Source organism: Cyrtonyx montezumae, unplaced genomic scaffold (assembly GCF_038088225.1).
Source record: "Cyrtonyx montezumae isolate F1298 unplaced genomic scaffold, pur_monq_1.0 scaffold_7, whole genome shotgun sequence".
Classification (NCBI taxonomy): Eukaryota; Metazoa; Chordata; class Aves; order Galliformes; family Odontophoridae; genus Cyrtonyx; species Cyrtonyx montezumae.
Genome location: NW_027072078.1, coordinates 9,416,537 through 9,439,915, shown reverse-complemented (window position 1 = coordinate 9,439,915; position 23,379 = coordinate 9,416,537). Strand labels below are relative to the sequence as shown.

General features: G+C 37.8%; 1 protein-coding gene across 2 annotated transcripts in view; it reads left to right on the top strand.

The window, feature by feature from the left end:
* HECW2 (HECT, C2 and WW domain containing E3 ubiquitin protein ligase 2) overlaps positions 1-23,379 on the top strand; it is a 171,626-nt gene that overhangs the window by 22,336 nt on the left and 125,911 nt on the right. The gene's annotated exons all lie outside the window — the stretch shown is intronic.

Genomic DNA, 23,379 nt, shown 5'->3' with positions numbered 1-23,379 from the left:
CAGTGCCAAAATATGCGAATGTGTCATCTATAGACAATAAGGGTTACATAATTTAATTTTCCTTGATTTGTTGCTGAAGAGATGTCAGGAGCACGCAGAGTGCGTTTATAACATCCTTCCATTTTTGGAGGATGCTCTGTGGCAAAGTCATTGCACTACACAGCATTGCACTGGTATGTTTTTGAGCAGTTCAGTTCCGGTTCTCTGGTACCTGTGATCTCAGCAGGGCCTGTACCATGCTGCACATCACCAATGCTAGGGCTGCTTCCTCAGTTTCCCCAGTTCTTTGGCTCCTTTGGAAACGTCTTCCTTGTAGGTGAGGAAGAAGGTGCGTGGTGGCAGCGTCCAGCCACGGGGTATGATGTCATTATTAGCATATGAAAGGGACAAACCTCGTGCTTCCTTTCAATCGCAGCTGCTGTTCAAAAATACAGATGCTTTAATGGCAGCTGGAGATATTACAATGGATGTGGGATGCTGTTCTGTGTGCGTGTGTCTATTTATACATTTCACCTTATTTATATCTTATGCTGGAATTTGAATGTGTTGCTTCAAAACAAACTCTGAGGTTGCAGGGAGTTCATATAACAGTGTGACTGGGGACCATTTTTAAAGCTATGCATAGAAGTAGTTCAGCTTCACACAGCTGTAGTTGGGAAGCATGCAGACACTGCTCACTTGACTTTATAAACAGCCTCCTAGCACCAGATGTGGGCTTGTGGCATTGCTGTCATTCTTGCAGGCAGTGTAGAACTGGTTTGCCTCGATGCCTTTACCTCTCTCCACAAGGACCGTCTGCCTTCCTCAAAGACCCACTTAGTTATCTTGCTATTTATTTTTAAGGCCCATTTGGCTAATGGGTGCTACTTGGAAGTGTTTTACACTTCCAGTGCTTTTTCAAACCTGTTAAATTCACAGTGTTGTGCCTTTAAGGAACCTTGTGATGTTAACTGTGGCTGCCAGCCAGAACAATATACCCTTTTGTCGAATTTCCTGTGAAGAAGTGGAATAAATTTTGTTTGCCTACTTTATAATGCGTAACTGAAAGAACTGACAGGAGTGTTTTTTTTATTTTTTTTATGTGCTAATATGCTCTAAACTGTAGCTAAAGCTCTAGTACATCACAAAATAAAGGGGGATTTCTGAGTGTGGGACTGAATGTGCTGATTGAGATCTTGAATTATTAACTGTAGTTTATTTTCTGTTGTACCTTTTTATAGTTCAATTCAGTATTTTTTATTTCTTCAAAAACTTCAGTCAGACGCAAACAGGATGCCTAAGGTATAGGTTTTGGAGGTAGTGACAAAATGCCTGTTTGTGTAACATTTCTTTATCATTGTAATGGGATGTGATTATGTGCTTAAAGTTTATTAGTATGTTCAAATCCTACATTCAAAAGCACAGCTAGATATGCTGCCCTTCACAGTATAGGGTGATGCTGTTGGTGTGCCAGTGCCATGGTGCACAGCATGCTCACAGTCTCTGCTTTCATACTGTCCATTGCTGATCTTGCTATGTTCTGAAGCTAGGGAGGGTAGAACAGAGTTACTGTCAAGAAGAGTATTAATTTCATGGCCCCACCGATGGAAATATGGATAAATAAATCCCATGTATTGTCATATGGTATTTCAGAGAAAGCTAGTGGATAAGTGAATGGAATATTTTATTTATTTATTTTTGTGTAGAAGTCCTTCTCCAGCCTAAAAGGAGAGGAGATATACTCTTCTGTAGTTGGAAGCCTGTGTGCTGGCACTCTGATGCTAACACCCCTAATAAAAATGCCTTTTTCTGCAGCTCATAGAACAAAGCTTCACGGATAAAGCTTCACGGAGCATGGACAAGTGCTGCTAGGGCACCTCTTTGTGGGTTGAGATCACTGGCCTTAGTCCTCAGGTGCTCTGCCAACCTTGGTAATAATGGCTTTTTGATATCCAGAGCTCACTGTGCATTCTGATGTGGTTTGGGTGTGAAGACTGAAAGGTGGCTGGACTGCTAACTTCAGTTTGTAGAAATCCATTTTGGAATGGATTGGGCATGTATGTCAGGCAGCTAGGCTCCCGTGATACTAAAATACCGTGATACTCATAGAAGAGTTCAAGTAACACTTAAAAAAAAAAAAAGTATTTCATATGCATTTGAAACATACTGGTGATATGTTGAAGGTAGCACAGTAGTGTGCTCACTTCTGAGCATCTTGGTAAAACTTTGTGTTGAAGACTGCAGTCATGTTGTGAATTCTGGGCTCCTAATTTGAGATGTAGTCGCTTGTGCTACAAGTGTGTGTGTTTCAGTCACCCCCTCTAGCACTTTGGAATCCTATTATTTGTTTTGATAATGTTGAAATTAGGCTTTAGATTCCCACAGACAGGGTATATCAATTTGGATTTCCAGGTGAATGGCTGGTAATAGCCTTCGTATCTTCCTGTTTTGGGGAGAGATGTTGATTTTTCCCATGGTATGCTATATAGTATGTTAAAACTGTTGTTGAGCTGGTGTTTCTTTGTGCTACTGTACCGCGAATCATGAGATGAGCAGAAAAACTGGGGAGTTATTTGGATGGTTTAGATTTCATAAGATGCGCGCCTCTGTTGCTTTGCGAAGCTGCACATGCACATATATACTTTGACTTTGGACTTCTAGTCATAAAAGTTTTAATAACAGTATGCCTCATCATCTCGTATTGACCACCAGAGAAAGATGCGATTCAACGATTAACGTTTATGTAATGAACCCACTTAAATATTGCATGGAAGACAGTTAGATGTGTTTTGTTAAGTGCTCTGGTGGCCGGGATCCATTGGCTAGGATCCACTTGAAAATCAGATTAAAAGTTTCTGTGCTTGACAAATACAATGTCATTAGTTTAAAAATTCCCTGAAGGCTGGTGTTGTAATTAGATAAGCCTGAAGCATCCAACAGTAAAATTCATTTTCCTCCAGGAATGACAAAGAGAATCTTCAAAAAAAGGAAAATATAATAAAATGCATTGACTGATTGTGATGATCAGAAAGAGGTATGCCAGCAATAAACCCAACAGCCAAAGCCACGGCTGCCTATGGTCCCGAGGGTGGAGCAGCCGCAGCGTGGTGGGGAGCTGGGAGCTCCGCGAGAATCCTGCCTGGAAGCGTTCTCACAGGTGATTGTTTGAGAGATGCCCCGTATTGAGGGCTTCACTAAGTTAGATGTCACAGTTGCTGAGTGTTGGTAAAAATAGGAGCAAGAGGTTAGTGAAGATGTGACTCCCTTTGGATCGTGTCTGTCACAAAAATTAATTCCCATCTTTGTGTGTGTTTCTTTGTTCCCTCAGAGTGTGAAATTCATAGTCCTAGGCTATAGTGTTCCAACTTCAAAAGCAATGCATGCTGAGCTGCATATTTTCTTTATTTAAAATTTATTTTGAAATGAGTTATTCTGCTTGGTTGATCGTGTTATTCTTCTGCAGCATGACTGATTTGGATCTCTTTTTCAAGCTAGTAGTTTGAGAAAATAGTTATTTCTCTTACAAGGAATAACAGAGTGGAGATTGTGAACTCGTCATCTCTTTAAAATGTAATCAGAGCTACATGACAACCACTGTTCATGTTTCTAATTGATTGCTCTAATAAAGTTGTCTACATTGTCTATATGAACGTAAATATTGTTATCAAAGAAATAATTTCCCAAATATTTGTACTGGATAAGAGAATCACAAACATAGCTGTGGTGGGCTCTGTGAGACTGGTGACAGTTAGACCTGGACTAAGTCAGGCCGCAGTGGTACTGGCTGTCTGAGCAGGCTCACAGCCTCACCTTGGAGCTGCCCACTGTCACATGCTCTGTGCTTGCTAGTGGCTAACTGCTGAGCTTTTGGCTGGTGTCAGCAGGGCCAAGCGAGGGCGCAGCTCAGGGGGAGCCACAGACTGCAGACTACGTAAGTATATGTATATATAAAAATATACATTCACATGTATATATGTTGTTTCACAGAACAAATAGCTTCACAGTTTGAGAAAAGTCTTGCTGAGTGATGTCCTTTTGCAAAAATACTGTGAGGATCTTGTAAGCCTGTGCAGCGAGGTATCAGAACTAGGATAAATGTCAGAGTTCATAGCTGTTTTACATATTATACATTTGTCTCAAATGCTCAACTGATTATCTCTGCATGTAGCTATGATGCCACTTGTGTTTCATTTTCTAAAAGGTGCTTCGAATTCCTTTAATTTAAAAGAACTTCTAGTAAAACAACTTAGATCTACCTCAACAATTAAAGACGTCACATTAACTTGGATAAGTGCATATTTCAAATGTGTTCTGAAGTTGGTTAAGTATGTGTATTGTTGGGCTGCTATATGTGACATGTTCATATTTTTCATTAGAAAACTTTTGGGTAATGTGGAGTGCCATTGGAAACACAGCAGTGCTGCTTCTCAGAAGATGTAAATTGCCACACTCCTTAGAGTTCCCCAGAACTATTAGAATTTGTGGTTCTTACCATAGTTTTAATTAAGTTGCTGGTTCAGTTGCACAGAACAGTTAAATGTATTTAATTAAATATAACCTATATATATATATATATGTATGTATATTTGTTTCCCCTTTGGGCATTGGGTAAAACACACCAAGTACAATGAGCTCTGGAAGGCTTATTTTTCCAGTATTCACTTATCCAGACCTACATAATGAATAGGGAGGTTGGGATTCTAAGGGTTAGACTAAAGCTGATTAAATTTTTTCCCTTATTTTCCTAAGTTTAATTTGTGTGGTTCTTTCTGTTTGATTATATCGAGGTTGATTTTGCATTGGTTTTGCCTTGTAATCATGAAAACACTTGTTCCAAATGAGATCCTTTGACTTATAGAAGAAATTCTTCATAATAATGGCAGTGAGGCTGCCCAGAGAAGCTGTGGATTCTGCATCCCTGGAGGCTATCAGGGCCAGGTGGGATGAGGCCCTGGTCAGGCTGATCTATTGGGTGGCAATCGGTCTGTGGCAGGGGATTGCAAGTGGATGTGCTTTCGGCTGTCTTCCAGCCGAAGCCTTTCTATGATTATAAAATATTAGAAACTGATTCTCTGCTTTGAAAGATTTTTTTCTTTTTTATATTTTACGTCCGCAAACTGATGCATAGGAAGTCTGCACAAGTGTGTGTGGGAACTTCTTCACCACAAGATCTGTCAAACTCTCAGTTATTCAATCTTGAGAAATAGAGATACTTTTCCTCAGATCTAGTTTCTTCTTTGGGTGTGTGTAAGATTTCATGTACTTGTCTTTGCAAAACTTCAGTTTGGTCTAACTGGACTTGATTGAAGGCTTTTTGTCTCATTAAAATGTAAATGTAGATGATTATACTTGGCATTTTTTGTAGCTCTTCACTTAAAAGTTCAGAAACATCGTGTCTACAGTGCTTGTATCTGTGATTTCTCTTGTTAGTTATCAGTAATTATAAATTGTCTGTATGTGATCTCTAGAGCGTAACTGTCCTGAGCTGCAGTTAGCTGCAACTGCTACATTTTCCCCTGCAGGTGATATTTGACTTTTCTACCTTTTGTATTACCTAAGGTGGCTAGAAAGCTTACTGAGGGAAACAAAGAATTACCTGTTACACATTGAACTGGAACTGAATGTGTAATATTGTAAGCTGTTTTTTTTATTGGTAAGGAAATATAGAGTAGGTTTAAACCTCTATCCATTATTCATGCACAGAGAGGACCCAAGCAATAAAGATTTACAAATGCTTATAGTACTGTTACTGCCAGACAGTGCAAGAGAAGTTTTGTACAGACATTTGCTGTGGAAAGAATGAGTAAGGCTGGGAACTGTTTGGTGGACGTGCCTGTCTGATGCACCACGGTTAGCAAAGTCCAGGATTAAGGCTGAAAGAACTGGGGATTAAATGCTCTTGGTTGTACAGATTCAGCTATTGAGCACTCTTTCAAATTAACTTGGTGAAATCTACAGTCTTGGAAAAGCTTCCAAACACAGAAAAACTCTTTCATGGCCAGTGCTGTTCCAATGAGAAACATTTCTTTTTGCTACATTTACCTCCTTTTCAGAAAGCGTGTACAAAATGCTAGCCTAAACTGTGCTTTTGTTTAATGCAACAACTCCCTTTAAATCTGCAAAGGACCTCACTATTGCGTTCAATTTACAGGTCCTGCTATTGGTCTTGTTGGCAGTATAAAACTCAAAGATTAGTAATACATCCTCCCATTTCATGCTGATCCTTAGGATAGGAAAGTAATGTTTCCCCAAACTCTACTGAGCTTCTTAAGAACCTTTCCTTCGTAGAAATGACATTCTGTAAAGAACTATACCTGGCATATTCTCCTATTCCTGAATGATAGACCAACCATTATGGAGCTGATTATTTAAAATTAAACTTGCTTATTTTAAGAGTTCAAGTGATTTTATGTAATAAGATTGTGAGTTTATTTTTCCTTTACTTATTGTGAGTGTGTTTAATGTGCCTATTTAATTACAAAGCTGCAGATCTATAATCAATTAATCACAGAACAAGAATAATTGAATTTTAAGACTGCATATTCTGAGATGTCATATATCTCTTATCTTTAAATTATTCTTTTGATTCATTTCTTTGAAGCTTTCCTATCTTATCATCCTTATTGTCCCAGAGCACTTTTTCTTCCTATTTCCTTCCTTCACTGATCTTTTTTTTCCCCTCTCTCTCAGTTTCTCACTCATTCACATTCTCTATTTTTTTGTCTTTGGGATTCACGTCAGTTCTCATCCCTCTAGCACCTCCTTCAGTCATTTTGGACTTCTGCAGTTCTCTGCAGTTCAATCTCGCAGTCTTGGTTCTTCTTTTTCTTTTGTTTAGTGAGGATGGATGGATGCCTATATATATATATATATATATATATATATATATATATATATATATATATATATATATATATATTATATTTATATATTATATATATATTAGGCATTTTGTGAGGGTATGTGGAGAGGTCTGTAGCAGGTGGCTTGGTCACATTTTCCATCAGTTGCTGAACTGTACCAGAGGTCTAACTTAACTGAAAAACATCATTTATGAGACACCAAAAACTCCAGTGTGTTAGCAATAAGGAATGTTCACTTGAGCTTTTTTTTTCCCGTCTCTTCCACGAATGAAAAAAGGGATGCTGTCTCTCAAAATACACACCAAGGCAAATGAAGCACGGAGCGACTGGGATCAATTTACAAGATCAGTTAGTGCAGGTGTGTATATGGTTTTATTGGCACTCTATAGCTTTTTCAGAGAGCTGAGCTGTAGGAGATTAAGATTAGTTCATGTTTGTTTTTTTTGTCTGTACAGAGTTAAAAATACAGCCCACGCACATAGTACCAATTTTAGGTTAAGGGTGTTTTTTTTTTTTAGCAAGAAGGTGACATTGTTAAAGCCATTTCTGAGGTGAGAACAAATTCATAACATTGTAAAAATGCTTCTTGCATACAGTAATTTCAGATCACCACTCTGGGAGTATTCCATGATGTTTTATTAATTTTTAAAAAGTAAATTTATCAGAAGCAAGTGCTGTGAGTAATAAGTAAACAGCAGTGATACATATGTACTTATGCTGAGATAAGTGTTGCAAAGTGTTGCAGAAATAGTTGTTGCATGCTAGTGTTGCTTCTAAGACTCCTAAACAATGAAAGCACTTCTTCTGTTAGGACAGTGGTGCTTTAGAACACGTGCTCTTTGAACAGCTTGACACAGGCAATTATATTTACTTGGGATTCTGGAAACAGATCATCCCTCTGCTAGAAACCAATCTACACTTCTGCTTCCTTTGTTAGCTTTGAATATTCATGATTAATATATAACGTCAACACTAACAGAGTTTAGATGGGCTAAAAACTGTCATAACTGAACCTACTTAAATGTGTATTTGCCTAAAATTCTGAATTTTGATCTAAACCAAGTGCTTTTGGCTTTGGTATCTGATGATCTTCTTTAGGGCAGCTGCTCACAGGGAAGAATTTAAAATGTATAAGGATTTCCAGTCGTTAGCTTCTGTCAGTGTCCTTTGTTTATTCAGTCTGCCTGGATTCACTCACTGTGCTTCCACTGTGCTTGTTTTATCCAAAACAGATTTGCGAGCTGTGAGAAATTTCTGTTGAACTTGGTGAGAATTTGGCACTGGGCAGTGCCTAATGAGCTGCAGCTGTTTGACCCTGCAAAATAATATTCCAGGTATATAATTCATGAGAAAAATCAGTCTGTAAGAGTGGAATACCTGTACCCTTTCTTTCAGAAATGTGTGGAATCGAAGAAGCAGTATCATGGGAGGTTTCTTGGACAGATTCTTGCAAAGTCTAAGGCAAAAGTCACAGTTTCATTGTAAATATTTGTTACTTCCTAGTATTTAACACTCGTTGCACTCAGTTGCCAATTAACAGTTTATTTTCATTGATATTAACGCATTCAGAAGAAATCTTTGTTTTCTGGAGGGAAGAAGAGAAAAAAATGGTGTGTAAAAAGGCAATTAAGTATTTACCCGTAATTTTGTCTAGAAGAGATGCTGGGAATTACATAAGCTGTGTGTTGGATCTGCATCCATTACTCATATAAACCAGCTGTATGTGACTGTAAAATGTGGTGTGGTGAAAGGCAGATTACCCTGCATAAATGCCTTGCTTTTCAGCACGTGATGTAAGACACAGGAAGTAAAAGAAATATTAAATAAAAGGAGGAGATGCCAGAACTGACATGGATGCAGTTAGAGGGTGAGTTTCTTGGTGGTATTATGAAGGATTGTGTTTGTTTCTTTTTTATTTTTTTCCTACTGAGATCAAAATAGCTGCAAAATATCAAATTAACAGTTGTATTAAACTAGCAGTTAGTACTCTTTTCTCCTCAGTTTTCTTTCTTTGTCGCTGTTGATCTGCTGTTCAAAGAAGTAGGAACAAGTACAGACAGGCAGTTGAGCATTTCTAGGAAATCAGTGATCCACATCTGCAAGTGGCTACGCATCATTTTTTAAACTGATAAATACCGTGTTGTCCACCTGCGCGCTGCTAGTGCTTTTGAAGTGCAACATGAAAGGGTTCTTCTTAAACTACCTTGGGCACCTTTGGTTTGGTCGGTTAGTTGGTTTTCAAATAAGCTGCACTGCACATTGAAGGTGATCCAAGATGGACTCGCTTCTTTTGCTTACTTTTGATAAATTCCACCTTCTAAGATGGTTTTTCTGCCTTTCACCTTCCCCTTGCAAGCCTCAGGTGTCCAGCTGAGAGCGGAGATAGTGACAGACTGCAGGTAAAAAAGGAGATCTCTAAAGCAGCTTTTTTTTTGGCACATGAGGGCATGAGGAGGAGAGATGGGGCCTTGGAGTGCAAGCTCTGCACCATGGGAGCCTGCTGAGTGACAGCCCCACTTCTGTTGTGGGTAGTTGAAAAGAGCTCATGGGGTGGGGGGTGCATGCAGCATATTTGGAACCTGGGTAATATAACAATAGATAAATGCATTGGTGGAAGGAAATTTTGCAAATGAAGTTCAATAAAGTGGATTTATTCATAGAAGACTGACAGAAACAGTGTAAAAACATTATTAAGGTTCTGGAGTGAAAGCTCACTGTTTTTAATACTGTTTGTATGTCTTATTGCTTGACTTCTGAAATGGAAACTCCCATTATTTTGGTGGTGTGACTGCTTTTGTGGCTCAGGAAGAGCCTTTGAGATAACATTATCTTGAAACTTGTAACTACACTACAATATCTTACTTTGTTCTTCCTGTGTTGTTTAAGGGGGGGAGGAAGAACTAAATTGAATAGACTTTTTATAATGGGAAAAATAACAGTGAGAAGAATAGTACAGATATCTATAGAATCATGAAAAAAGTGGGGGAAGTGATAGAAATTTTCATTGTTATTTCAGATAATATTAAGTCTAGGAGACATCAAGCAATATGGAAAACCTAAAAATAATGAAAGCATAACTGGTTTGCCATGAAGTATTGTGGGAATGAAAAATATATAAATTCCATTATTGCCATACTTGGAAATGCTTTAGACCTGTGCATCAGTGGAGCAAATTTAAGGTGATGGTGACACGTGTGAGCTGTCATGATTTTGGAATGAGTGGGGGGAAATAGATGGGTTTTTAAACATGCAAGTCCTTTTTCAGACTTGAGACGGCAGCACCGGTGTCTGAAACTAAATGCACTTTGAAAATAACAGCTCTGACTTTGACTGTTAAGATCAATTTCCTACTAGTCAGCTAATCAGGTACCTGAGAGAGGGTGTTCTCTGAGACAGCAGGGCTGTAATGGATACCGTAATTTCCTTTTCTTGCTTGCAGACTGAGTTTACCTCTGTATTTGTGAGAGATGTATTTGGGGGAGGGATTAATGTAATCACATTGCGGATGCATTTTAGTTCTTCTTCTCTGTGTGTTTGATCTCTGCTTATTAAGATTTCATGAGGCTTGTATTAGATCATTAAACGTGCATTTTTTAACGTATGTGCATCTAACATACATATGTATTTGTTGCCTCTTCAAAGAGTGGATGCCAGGACAGGACAGACAACTCTAGCTTTTTGCTGATTGCAGAATTTCTGGGTTGCTGTGCTGTTGGGGAATTGATGTTACTGTCAAAGTGAGAACGTTGGAGGTTACAGGAAATGTTTGCAGTGTTTTATAGTTAATGTGTCTGAACGTAATGACTGTTGTGTTGTCCTGCAATTTCCAGAGGATTATTTGACCGCCTAAAAATCTGAAGATACAAGAATAGTAGGTGATAGTTTGTGCATGCTAGACACCGACCAAGCTTTCTCCTATCAGGTAGCATGTGATAGCCCACGTGATTAGGCCTAAAAGAGTGTACTAAACTAATGTCTGTGCTCATGACCAATCCTTAGTGCTAAACTGAGAGGCAAGGCTGGGGGGAAGGAGGAGGAGGCAGAATGTAACTGGAAATCGGTGGGATGGATGGTTGGTTCCCCAACATTGCTTTTAAAAATCAAGAAACAAATCCTTATGCTTTGCTTTCAGCATGGAGGCTAAAAGATACTTGATTTGGAAAGACTTCTTTTATGTCACTGTATTCACGCAGTAGCTCTGCTTAAGGCAAGACTTTCCTGGTAGATAAAAGATTTGGATAACTGAATCACATTTCAGCCTGCTGACAATTTGCAGGTGGTGCTATGGCTGCTCTTCCAGAAAGCAGTGACTCATCACGACCTGCAGAAGGGCAAAGACATAGGTACAGTCGCACTGTGGGAATTTTTAGTCCCAACCAAGTAATACATCTGTGGTTCCTCCCCTGCGATGTTTAACGGACAATTAAATACAATCTGTTTTGTTGCAATAAATATTATTCTTTTCCAGAAGAAATGCCAGGCTTGTTTAAAATGCCTCTGGATTCATTAACAGAAGTTTTTTAAATGCTTTATACAGTTCAGTGTAATTGCTTTATGGAGTGCTTCTGAATAAGGAACAAGTTTTATAAGAAAAACTGTGAGGTAAACTGACTCAGCAAAAATTCAGTTGCTACTTTGCTGGGAAGGAAGGTAAGTAAGGATAATTTAGCATTCTTGCACTTGCATTTGTGAGCGTACCCATCTACTGTGCTATTATGACGTAAGAAAACCTTTTCATGTTGAGGGAGGGGAGAACTTTTGTTGTATTGCAAGTTGTCTTCACTGAAAAAAAATTGTTTTCCTTTCTTGTTAGTATTACAAGCAAGCAAATCAGTCTGAGGATGACTCAAGTGATGTAACTTTTGGGTTTTATTTTTATTTTTAGTAAGTTGTTCTTGTTTCTTAGCTCGTAGGGCTGTGGAGGTGAGAAACGTTACAGGTTAGTTAGTATGGACCAGAACGTTTAAGAATAAATGCAAGCACAGTGGGAAGTCAAATCTTGTCAATTAGGGACTACTAGGAAATAAGAAGATACAAAGGGAGGTAAATGCTAAAACTCATCTGCTAAATTGCCATTTAATCTGTTGAAGAATTTCTAGGACTCTTTGTTACTGGGATTTCAGTTTTATTTAATGGGCAAAAAAAAAAATAAAATTGAACAGTGCAGCATATTAGTATTATTTCTTCTAGTTTTATGTTTCTTCATTTCAACTGATGTTTTTGTGCATTAACAGCACTGCACAATAGTTTTCGCTTTCAAAAACAAAGAAAATGGGTTCTGGTTACATAGGCACTATATGTTGTTCATATACAGTGCTGTGTTTGGATGTTAACATAAAAGCAGCCTGAATAAAAGAAACTGATTTTCCAGTACTGTGAATCTGCTATTGTTACTGTGAGAGAATACAGTGTTTTGTATGGTCAAGAATCAGTCATACCAAAGCCATGGGATACCACTTGATTTCTTCAATTTGAAGTACGTTGGTGTACGTTTAGCTATTCCATGTATTGAATCCAGTGTGTAGTATTTAAAATCATATTTTCCAGGTTTGGTGGATTGCCTTAGGCAAAAGCCTATTGTAATATATAATTGTAGTGTATCGTATATGTAGTTCTTGTTCTCTAAGTACATTGTTACACTTCCTTGACTCTAATCTAGAAATGTTCATTCTGTAGCAAATTTCACATCACTGGCTGTGATTGAAAGAGGCATGTTCAGACCATATAAATGTCTTGGTTGACTTCAGAGGTGTTTAGGTATAAAAAGGAGATAGAAAAGAAATGTTGGAGTTCATCCAGAACATGATAGTAATGGGCAAGTTTTTGTTTTGTTTGCTTAGTGTGCATGATATAATCTGTGCTCGTTTTTGAATATTTAATTTAGTCTTTTAACTTCTTAGGATCATCCTGAACCTAATATAATGTCTGCTGAAATATAGGAAGTCTGTGTCATGCTTTTTCAGGGCACATGTTAGGAATGTAGGAACACCTGGTAACCGTGTGAACTTGTGCTAACAGTGTGACTGTACCAGGCTTGTATTTAAATTTACATGTGAGTAGCCGTTTAGGAAAATGTGTATGTTTAATTATCTGATAAAGACATTAAAATGCAAACGTCTCTATCAAACATTTGCTAATAATAGCTTTCAGAACAAGAAATTGTGAGAGGGAATTTGCATAAAATAATTTTCTTTCGCAAAAGGGGAAATAAATGGTTCATTAAGCACCCTTGGCATTTGGACACTAGGTCTGATGCACTTTGCAGGAAAAAAAAATTGTTTTTATTTAAATATTCAGATTTGTGGGGTAATACAGTTTAACTCTGTTTGATAAAAAGAAAGTTTTCATTGTAAAAAGAAATGTATGGACTAATTGATCTCTAGTGATAGGAAGTGCAAAGCAAACATAACATTTCATATGCAATTCTGATACGAAGGTGTTAGGCACTGAGAGGATATTGCACGCTTTGTTTTGAACCTTATTCTCTCTAACTTTTTCCTTTATTTTCTTATGAATGTTACAGCCAGAGGCTTAGTGCAGAGTAAGAGTTTTGCATTATCTGTTTTTGTGTCAGAATTGAGTCATGTACTTCATCAGACTGCATAGGATAGTTACTTCTGTGGTAGAAGTGTGAGTCTAAATGTCAGTGGCATTATAGAAGGCTCTGGCCACAATGAAGGAAGATGTCCTTGTCCTGAAAAAAGTTATCAAAGAATTATAGGCCAAATTTGAACAAAGCAAGAAATCTGACTGTGTTTTATAGAGGAGTGTACTTAAGAATTGAACTGTTTTGGAAATAAAATCCCAAATCATACAAGTATTGAAGTATGTTCTTCAGCCCATCTCATCTCGGCAGAGATGTGAAGTACACACTCAGTTTGCATAGGCACTTAATTGGATTGTACAGGGAGAATGAGCACTGGGGCTTCTCATCTTTGAAACTGCTTTTGAAAACACTCGGCTAAATTTAGTGTGTTCTAACTCAAGATTTCATTCTTCTGCCTATTATTTTATTGTCTGTTAATGTATGTTAACACTAATATTTTGCCCAGGTTAAGTTTCATTCATATTAACTATGCATTTTTTGCTTGATTCTTGTCTTATATAAGATAAATGAACCACAGACAAACCTGCTGAGATTGATAGCTCTTCAAGCAAATCAATGAGCCTGTGTCTGTTCAGTTTCAGGCAGGTACTACGGTGACTTTAGTGGCATTTGACTGAACAGTTGTATGATTCAGAAAGCAGGAAAAACAGTGGTCAGTAGTGCTCAGGGCATTTCTGTTGAGTGTGAGATCCTCAACTGATCCATGCAAAGAGAAATGCAAAGTAATCCTTTATTCAGTTCCCTGCTCTCCAGCCAAAACACGCATAAAAATGGAAAACAAAGGTCTAACAGTTTGACTGGGTGAGATAATCTATTTCCTACACCAGATCTGGCAATTTGTTTTATTTTGGTCAAGTGATGTGTGCCTATTTTATATATTTATTTAAAACACTCTGCGTGTCACCCCAGAACACACGAGCGAGGAGCATGGTTTGGGTAGTACAAGATAATGGCTCGCAAAGAACCAGCCAGAGATGAGACTTGCAGAAACTAACATGCAGTCCCCAGGAAGAAATGTTCATTTCATTCTTACCTTTATATAAATTCTTGCAGAGGTAAATGAAGGCCTTCATTGTATGTTATAAAATTAAGTTCTGCCTGACAGTAAGCCCTGCATTTTTGCCCTCTATCTTTCCTGGTAAACTGTTTCACCATTCAGCTGCAGTCAGTGCTAGGAAAGTACAGAATGTTTCAAGGTTGAGTCGATCTAGCATTAATTGTTTGCCACTGGATCCTTTTGCATTGTTATCAGCAAGGTTGGAAAGGTCTTGCTACCGGATCTCCTTTACTGTAAGTGCTTATGTATGGTAATCAAATGACCTCACAGTCTTCTCTGCAGTTAGATAATGTAGACAGCACTCCCAGGGACTTCCAAGAATGGAAGAAATAGATAATAGAGGAAAATAAATGGTGGGTGACTGTGACAGTATAGGACGTAGAACAAATAGGGTGACATTTATGGAACATGCTAGGAACATATATGCTTAAGAAAAAAAAACATAAATTGGATGTATCTTTGTTATACAGTAAGCTTGTAAACAGCATCGTAGGAAGGCAGATTTATATGCCTGTTACATGGATAGGCTCCCACAGAGCCTCTAAGTCCTTCTGCAGTGAGTGCCCTGTATTTCCAGCATGTCATACCACTTTATGCCTATCTAATATTCCAAGCAGCTCCAAGAGTTTTCTGATTGTTTTCCTCACTTCAGTTACAGGAAAATTTTCTGAGAAAATGTGAGCAGACCTTTAGCTCCTTTCCCAGATACTTGAAGCCCTTCATAAGTGGGAACAGTACCTGGTATGGTCTGTGGTGCCAGCATGGAATTTGGCCAAACACTGCACTGCAGTTTTCAGTGACTGCCTTTGAAACTTGAAGGCATGAAACATAACTGCCTTTGTCGTGAAACAGGAGGGTGTTAATGCAAACTTTCAGCTTGGCTAAGATGCTGGGAATGGTGCTACTGTTCTTGAAATGAGTATTTAGGATGATGATAGAATTAAAGCCACATGTTTGTTTTGTAAAAACAAAAACAAACAAAAAGCAAACACCCCCATCCCCACCCCACACACACACAAATAATGCACCACTAACAACAGGAAACCATCAAAAATGCCAGGAGAAATATCATACCCAGTATATGAAAAAGTTTAAATACCTTTTCCCCTCCAATATTTCTGACTTTCCATTTGCATCTCTTTAAGGTATTGCTTTAGGCTCTAATTTTGGGACCATTTTTGTGCTAATTTCCGGTACATTTATTGTGAATGTGTAGAGTCTGCTTACACGAAAAGAATGGCAGTGGTATTATCTTCCAAGTTTATGAACTTGTAAAGTAACAGAGATGGAGCTAAGAATCATGGTACTAGGAAAATGAAAATGGAAGGATGCTACTACCAAGCCATCTAACCAGCCTGCAGCCTGCTGTGTGCTCTGCTTCTATGCCAGAAAATATAGTGCGTGAATAACCTGGACAGCTGTGGTCTGCTCTCTGTTTCTTGGCTCCCCTTCAGAGCACCTCAGGATGCACATATGTGCAACAGAATACTCTTTCAAAGTGTTGGAAGAGTGCTTAAACTCAATTGTATGTATGAACAGACGTGTGCACACATGCAAATTCAAGGCTCGGAGAGGAGATGTAGTGTTTGGTCTTCCATGGACATCAGAAGAATGTCAAACGTTGTCCTGGCCAGGAAGGCTTCATGTATTGTATTGTCTACTCTTTTTGGTTAATATATGGCTTCTGAAGAGCTGAGGTGCAGGTCTGGATATGTAAGTTCTCCAACCTGTGTGGTGTGGGAAGGCATATTAGATAGACCTAATTATGTCCTTGGAATTCCATGGCAAATTCTCTATCTTTTAGGATCAGAACCTGTATTTTAGTACTAGTATTGTCATTTGTCTTTTTCCCCGCATATTTTTCCTAACTTCTTTTCTGCTTTCCTCTATTTTCTCTGTCATTGCTTGAACTAGTTTTCCTTGTGTGTCCTTTTAGCATTTGCCAGTTGTTATTAGCTCCAATCCTGTTGATTCAATTTTCTCATTTGAAAAAAATGCAACTCTACTGATGTCTGGATGCAAGCCAGTAGCAGCAAAAAAATAAGCAGAAACAAAGTCCACTGGAGTTTCCCAATTTTTAGATGAACCTACTCAATTTGGGTTTCATCAGTTTGAATATTTTTGCTATTTTGTGGCTTTGTTTTTGCTGGTTTAGTTAAATACACTCTTGGCTCGTTTTGGTTCACGTCAGCAAGGATGTGTAAGTTTGGTGTAGAATGGTTAATGAGCGGATGGTGATAGTGCTGTAAAGAGTGTCTGTGGTTACTGGCATGCTTCTCCTTGCTCCAATACATGGAGTTACTTAGTATGATTAACTCTGCATTTTATTCCGGTGTTTGTATTCAGAATGCAACATAAGTTGCTCTGTGCTTTTAGGAAAACGCAAACGATGTCAAAATTCCTTGACAGGGAAACTGTCTTTGTTAGCTAAAAGCAGTGGATGTTTTTGTTAAATTAGGGGCTTACAAGAAACTGATCCTCAGAATTTGTGTTTTGTAGTCTGCATCTGGAGGATTAGATTTGAGAAAGTAGCCTGGATTTGAAGACTTGTCAGTCTTGCAAGTTTTGTATTCTTCATGAACTGAATATCAGTGCGCCAGCTAGTTCAGCACAGAGAAACTCATCTTTGTCTCTTTACTTTTTTATGTTGAGCAGAATACAAATGGACTGTGAAGTTGAAGATAATACCATAAATATTTTGCAGATAGGATGCATGTAATTAAAAATACATTAAATGCATTATTAAATAAACTGAAAACTTTGATCAAGTAGGAGTTGTGAATCATACTTAAGAAAAACACTACGATAAAATGCAGATGAATGTGAGATCTAATTCAGAGTTCAGCCCTAGAAAAACTTAACTGTTCTAAAGTTTAAATTAAATGTGTATAATTAATGAGATACATAATCAAGGAATTAGAGTTTGCTTTACCTTATTCTTCTGGCTTTATTTCTCTCGTTTGTCAAGTTTGGAGAAGATACGACCCCCTTTCAAAGGATTAACATATTTTTTGGATAATTTAGTGGTCTGTTAAAAAGAGCATGCTGCAGGAATTGGCAATTTATTTCATTTCTTTTTAAAATTACTGTGTTGGAATATATCAGAGTATTGATTGTATTCAGTATCAGTGTAAAGATAAACTTTAATTAGCTTTGAACTGTGTGTGAATATACTGAACACAACTTGCATGAGAGAAGGGAAAGTGACCAAGATTTTATTTTGTTTTAAAATTATTTTTTTTCTCTATATCTGGTTCTGTCATTCTCAACCTGGGATTATGGATGCAGCTATGCTAATTATTGGAGTCTTGGATTTATTTGGGAGGTGAGGAAGATTTCCGAAACCTGTTTATAGAAAAGAACAGGGAAAAAACAAACCTTTTTTTGTTTTGTTCCTTGTCCATGTAGGAATTGTATTTAACTATGTGCTTCTGATCATAGCCTATAGAAAATTCATGAGAATTCCTGAGTAACTAGGACAGACAGTGAATCAATCAAAGTCTTTCTTGTGTTAGGTTCTGCTTTTCCTGCTGTCAATGATGTGGCTTCTAATCCTCAAAAATGAGTTCTGCTTCTTTTATCACCAAAATACCAGATAATTATTTCTGTCAGTATCTTTCTTCATTTTCTTTCTGCTTCCTTTCATTGAATGAAAATCTATATTACCCCTTCACTTCATGTTGTATTAATCTTTATTTGATATTGCTTTTTCATTTTGTAGAGGTTTGTCATTCTGTGGCATTGGTGTCATTTCTCAGCTTTCTGTTTCAGCATTTATTGAGGATAGTGGTATTCCAAGTACAGCTTCAGTCTATTCAGGGTATACTAAGTTAAAATTTAACCTGAAACAGTATCGTTCATCGTGAGGAGAGCACTTACATATTGGTATGGAGAGCTGTGTTCTGTATCCAGTTTTTCTGATAGGCTCTTGCCTACCATTTTCCATCATTTTCCAATTCCAGTCCAAGTTTCAACGATGTACATCTTCATTTGAGTACACGCTGCTCACTCACCAGTCTCCTTTGGTTTCTGTACTTGGATCCTTCCTGATTATTTCCAGTTACAGTTTTGTTTGTTGTTCTAAGTGGTCAAATTTTAAGTCCCAAATGTTACTCTCTCTAAGTCTGCAGATTCTCTCACTGCTGGCATAAATGCTTCACTGTGCTGCACAGTTCCTGGGCCACAGATTTATGGGACAGCCTTGTAGTCGGCATAAATAATTCCACTTTCTCTGCTTTTTAGGTTAAAAGGCATTTATTTTGTGGAATGATGGTTGCGTAGTAGTTGTAGTGGGAGCACTTATAGGTGAAAGAGTGTGTGAAGTGTTTCCCTTTGCAATACTGGGTAAGCCTTTTTATTATAGTTAATTCTTTATGAAAAAATAGCTACAGGATTAAATTTTTGGAAATATATGCCAGTCTCCTTCATCTCCTTCATGGGAGTGAATTTCATCTTGCCTAAGCAGGCATGAATTAACTCCTGAGGTCTCTTCCAACCTGAACTGCCGTATGATTCTGTTAAGTTTTGTTTAGGAAACAGAAAAAAGAAGCCTTACACAGATAGAATTGAGACAAGATCACGAACTCAGCTGCCTGCTTTACACAGTGTGTTGACTAGCCTAGCACTTCCATCTCCAGAATGTCCTTATTTGTGAATCTTTGCATAGCCTCTTTTATGTAAGCAGACTTGCACAAGTGACATTCAGTATTTCATGGCTGATACAGTGTATCATGAGGCAGTGCTTCAGGAGGTCATGTGCAACATTTTTTCCTTATACAGAGAGAAGGTAGAAGAAAATAAAACAATTGATGGTCAATTTAGGGAAGTGTAATTAACACCTATTCTTTCGAGGGGTGAGTGGGTAGAAGGCAGGAAAATGTTATGAATGGATTCTGCAAGTCAGAGCTTTAAAGATTATTCCGAACATGAACATATTCTCAGACTGTAAGATACTCTTGGCCTTTCTTAAGCTTACTGGACATCAGAAAACTGCTAGAGACTGGAAAAATGCTAGGAAAGACTTCTGCCTTGCTAAGGAAAAGGCTGGCCTGTCATCTGTGTTTTTAACTGAGCGCTGTTGGTTGGGAGGAGGATGGTCAGAGCATTCACCTTGCAGACAGAGTGCCCTGCTGCTGCAAACTTGCAGACAAAAAGATGCCAGTTTGTTCCTTGTATAGATACACATAAGTTTTCACTGACTTCTTTAGTGCTCAGTGTTTACCAAAGCACAGGTTCCAGCAAATCTGTGATCGTTCTGAGGTTCTACTGTGCTTCTCATTTCAATTTCTTTTTAAAATTCTCTTTTGTTTACATTCTTTGGGGCAAGAATTGTTTCTCATTCTGCCTAGGTAGAGCACCTTGCTTAATATCTGCTTGGGGGCATTGCTCGTTATCTTAACACATGAATAAAACAACTCTAAGTAGTTGCTTGGAGGGTACCAGGAGCTTCAACTGTTTGTTCCTGGAATGTCAGAATGATTTTTTTCAAGTCCACTGAAGTTGGATAGGCCACTCTAAATTAAGTGTAGCCTTTCATGAGGATATCCAAATAGGGAAGCTCACAAAGTGGATGCTTATGGATATTCTAGTTAGTAATGATTTTGCTTGGCTTCATTTTTTTTTTTTTTTTTTTTGGTAGAGTAGACCATATCTTCCGAAGCATCTTGGCCATCCAGGCTTTGGCTTTTACCTGTTAGAGAACGTGGCTTTTTTAAAATTCTTATTGTTATCTTAAAGTTGGCTCTCACTGCCCAGACTGCTGTCATCGTGCTTCTATAACTAAGGGCTTGGAAAAAGAATGTTTTTCCTAATACATCTGGCTCCACACTAAGTGAAGGCTTGTGTGCAATCCCACAGGTATGCGGTGAGTTTAGTACTTCAAGAATGCTTGTGAGCTAGCAAATTTTGAGGTAGCTTTTCAATCGGAATAGAAATTAAAACTTGAAGGTTGGATTGTTTCCTCCATTTTGTCATGGCTACAGGGAATGAAGCTTGAGATGCATGAAGATGAGATTCTATTATGACCTCTATGTAACCAGGACAGCTGACCTTTGAGAGCATGGAAAAAATATCGTGCTGTCAAAAAGCCCCACACTTCTGAAAACTTAATGAATTTAACCAGTGCTGAAGAAATTCACTTGTGTAATACATGTCCAGCTTTATTCCACCTCCCCAGTCTTTTTTCTACTTTCTGTTCAAGTCTAAACAGTTCAGAATTTCAGAAGTTAAGTTTCCATGTCAGTACAGAGCAGGAGTCTTTTCTCAAGCAAAATCTGACAGATTATTTGGGACTACCTTTGTGTTGTTTTTTTTTTATGTCCTGGGGGGCAGCCGTAAACGAATTCTGATCCCAAGCCCTAACACTGGAAAAAAGGTCGTTCTTGCAGAGGTAACAAGTGAAGTACAAGGTCTCTGTGGGGTATAAATTGGCATGACTCTGTGGCAAATCAGTTCAGCTAACCTTTGTTTATGCCAGTCTACGTACTCTTAAAATACAGCTAAAAGCTATTCTTAGAAATCGTATAAAAGTTTTTCTTGCTTGTCAGCAGAATTCTTTAGTTTTACCTTCTGGTTTTTAAACATTTTGAATCAGATTCATTTTATTCAGACAACTTATTCCCACGTATTCTTATGACATGTGTGGAAACAGATTGTTTTTGTATTGTATAATATTTTGCTCCAGTACTGCATGTTCAAGGGATGTCTTTATTTTGAGGATCTTTTTTCTTACATAATGATGATCTTTCCATGATACCTGTCTGTTTTCATGTAGGCTTTTTGTATGTTGTCGTTTTTATAAATGCCAGTGAATGCAGACGTTATGATGACTTGCCAGTAATATGTAAGTGTCACAGGATTCATTAATGCATAGATCTGATAGAGGTTGCAACGTCATCTTGTGAATGCCTTCCACAAAATGGTTATTAGCATGTGGTAAAACTTGAAGAATGATCTATGGTGTTATAATGTAATTCCTGGCAATGCCAGTAACTTGTTTTCTGAAAGTAACATTAGAAGAGTGATGGAGCACCCATCACAAGTATTTATGTATTAGCCACGTTTTGAAAATAGCTTTAATGCATTTAATTCTGGATCAGATAGGTATGATATATCAAATGTGATAAATGTATTGGAAATATAGGGTAAATGCACATCCCTCTTAAAAGGAATGAATGCTTAGTTCTCCACAAATGTTCTTATGAGCATCAGGAATAATCTTTTTGTGGGAGAAATGACATAACGTTGTAAGAGAGATTAACCTAAACACTTGTAAGTATTTTTGGAGCTTCAGCTCTAACAAATTGCTGTTTTAGTTCCTTTTTTTCACACATGTGTTGGTGGTTGTTATTTGTATAAAATATCTAGGAGTCTGAACCCACGTACCACTGAATGTGAACACTCTGAGTTTTGCCTAAGTGCTGCATAAGGATTGTATAAATTAACATCATAACTACATTAGTAAACATGGATCTGTGTCTTTTTGGTAGACGAGCTATACAGTGATGGTAGATGAGCAAGGGTTTGTACTTGCTCATTTCTTTTAAGCCTCAGGGTCATAATGAGGGAATCCAGTATTCCTATGATAGAGTGGAATCCTTTGAGGGAAGATATGAAATATGAAAAACATTGAGACGCATTGACTGTCTACAGTTCCATTAAATTTTAATTATTGATTTTCTTAATCTTTTATTTTTGAAATGTAAAAAATAATATCTTTGGTGGTGGTAATCTTCATTCATATGCTTTGTGTGTGGTTGTATAAATATTCGTATGTATATGCACACACTTTCACTGTTATATTTAAGTGTACATACACATAAGTGTGTGTGTCTGCACAACACAGGCATCCTTTCCATTTTTCATCAGAAAAACTTAAATGTAGAACTGGCACAGAAATCAGGTGCGTACCAGCTCAGGTTGCCTTGGTTACTGGGGGACTTCAGTCTTTTCTGGACTGGACTGTTCATTAAATATACTTTACTGGAAGAATGTATGACTGTTTTCCTAACGGTTTTTCTCATACATTGTTGGGGTACTTCAGAGCTCACTGTAGCTAATAATTCATTTCCAAGTCAGTGACGCTAAACTTATGAATGATTTACTAACTGCAGCAGGAAAAGCTGCATAATTTAAGAAGAGCGTTGAGTAAGGATGGCTTTCTGCTGGTTGCAGCACACATCCATGCATAAAAGAGCTTTAAGGTCACACTGATACTTTCTTCTCTGGTGGGGAAATACCTTTTAGAAGGCTGAATTTAAATAGCTCAGCAAAGGATACCAAGCTGAATGTTCCCTCCTGAGTGTGCCTGGTGCAGCACGGTTTTATTTTCCCAGTGATTGCAAAAACATTTGTGTTTTACAAATATTCTCTGTGACTTGAAAATATCATTGTAGTTATTGTTGGGTGAAAAAACTGTTAAATATATTGAGACAAAAATAGAGAATGCCTTACTAGGGAGAGTAGTTTGGCAGGACTTCCAAGTGAGGCATTTTGGATTAGTTTTGTGTTATTTTTGTCTAACTTTGCTGGTCCGTAAGGGCATCACTGATAATTTCATTGAAATGAATGCTTTGGGAGAAGAGGAAATAGGACTCCTTACTTTTCTTATTTTCTTTGTGTGTGAAAAGATTGCATATGTAATTGACTGACCTAAAATGAAAACAAATCTTCCTTCTGCTTACTTCGCTGCTGGGGAGGTGTATCACTGATGAATGCTGGAAGGGCTGTGCAATTAGCCTTAAATTTGTGTGATCTATTTTGATTGCATCAAAGGCCCTCAGGAACCTGCATTTGATCACTACAATAACTTTTGTGCTTAGAGGCGTGGAATAGCTGTTCCTGTATACTCTGGGAAGATTTGAGATTGTCGTCTT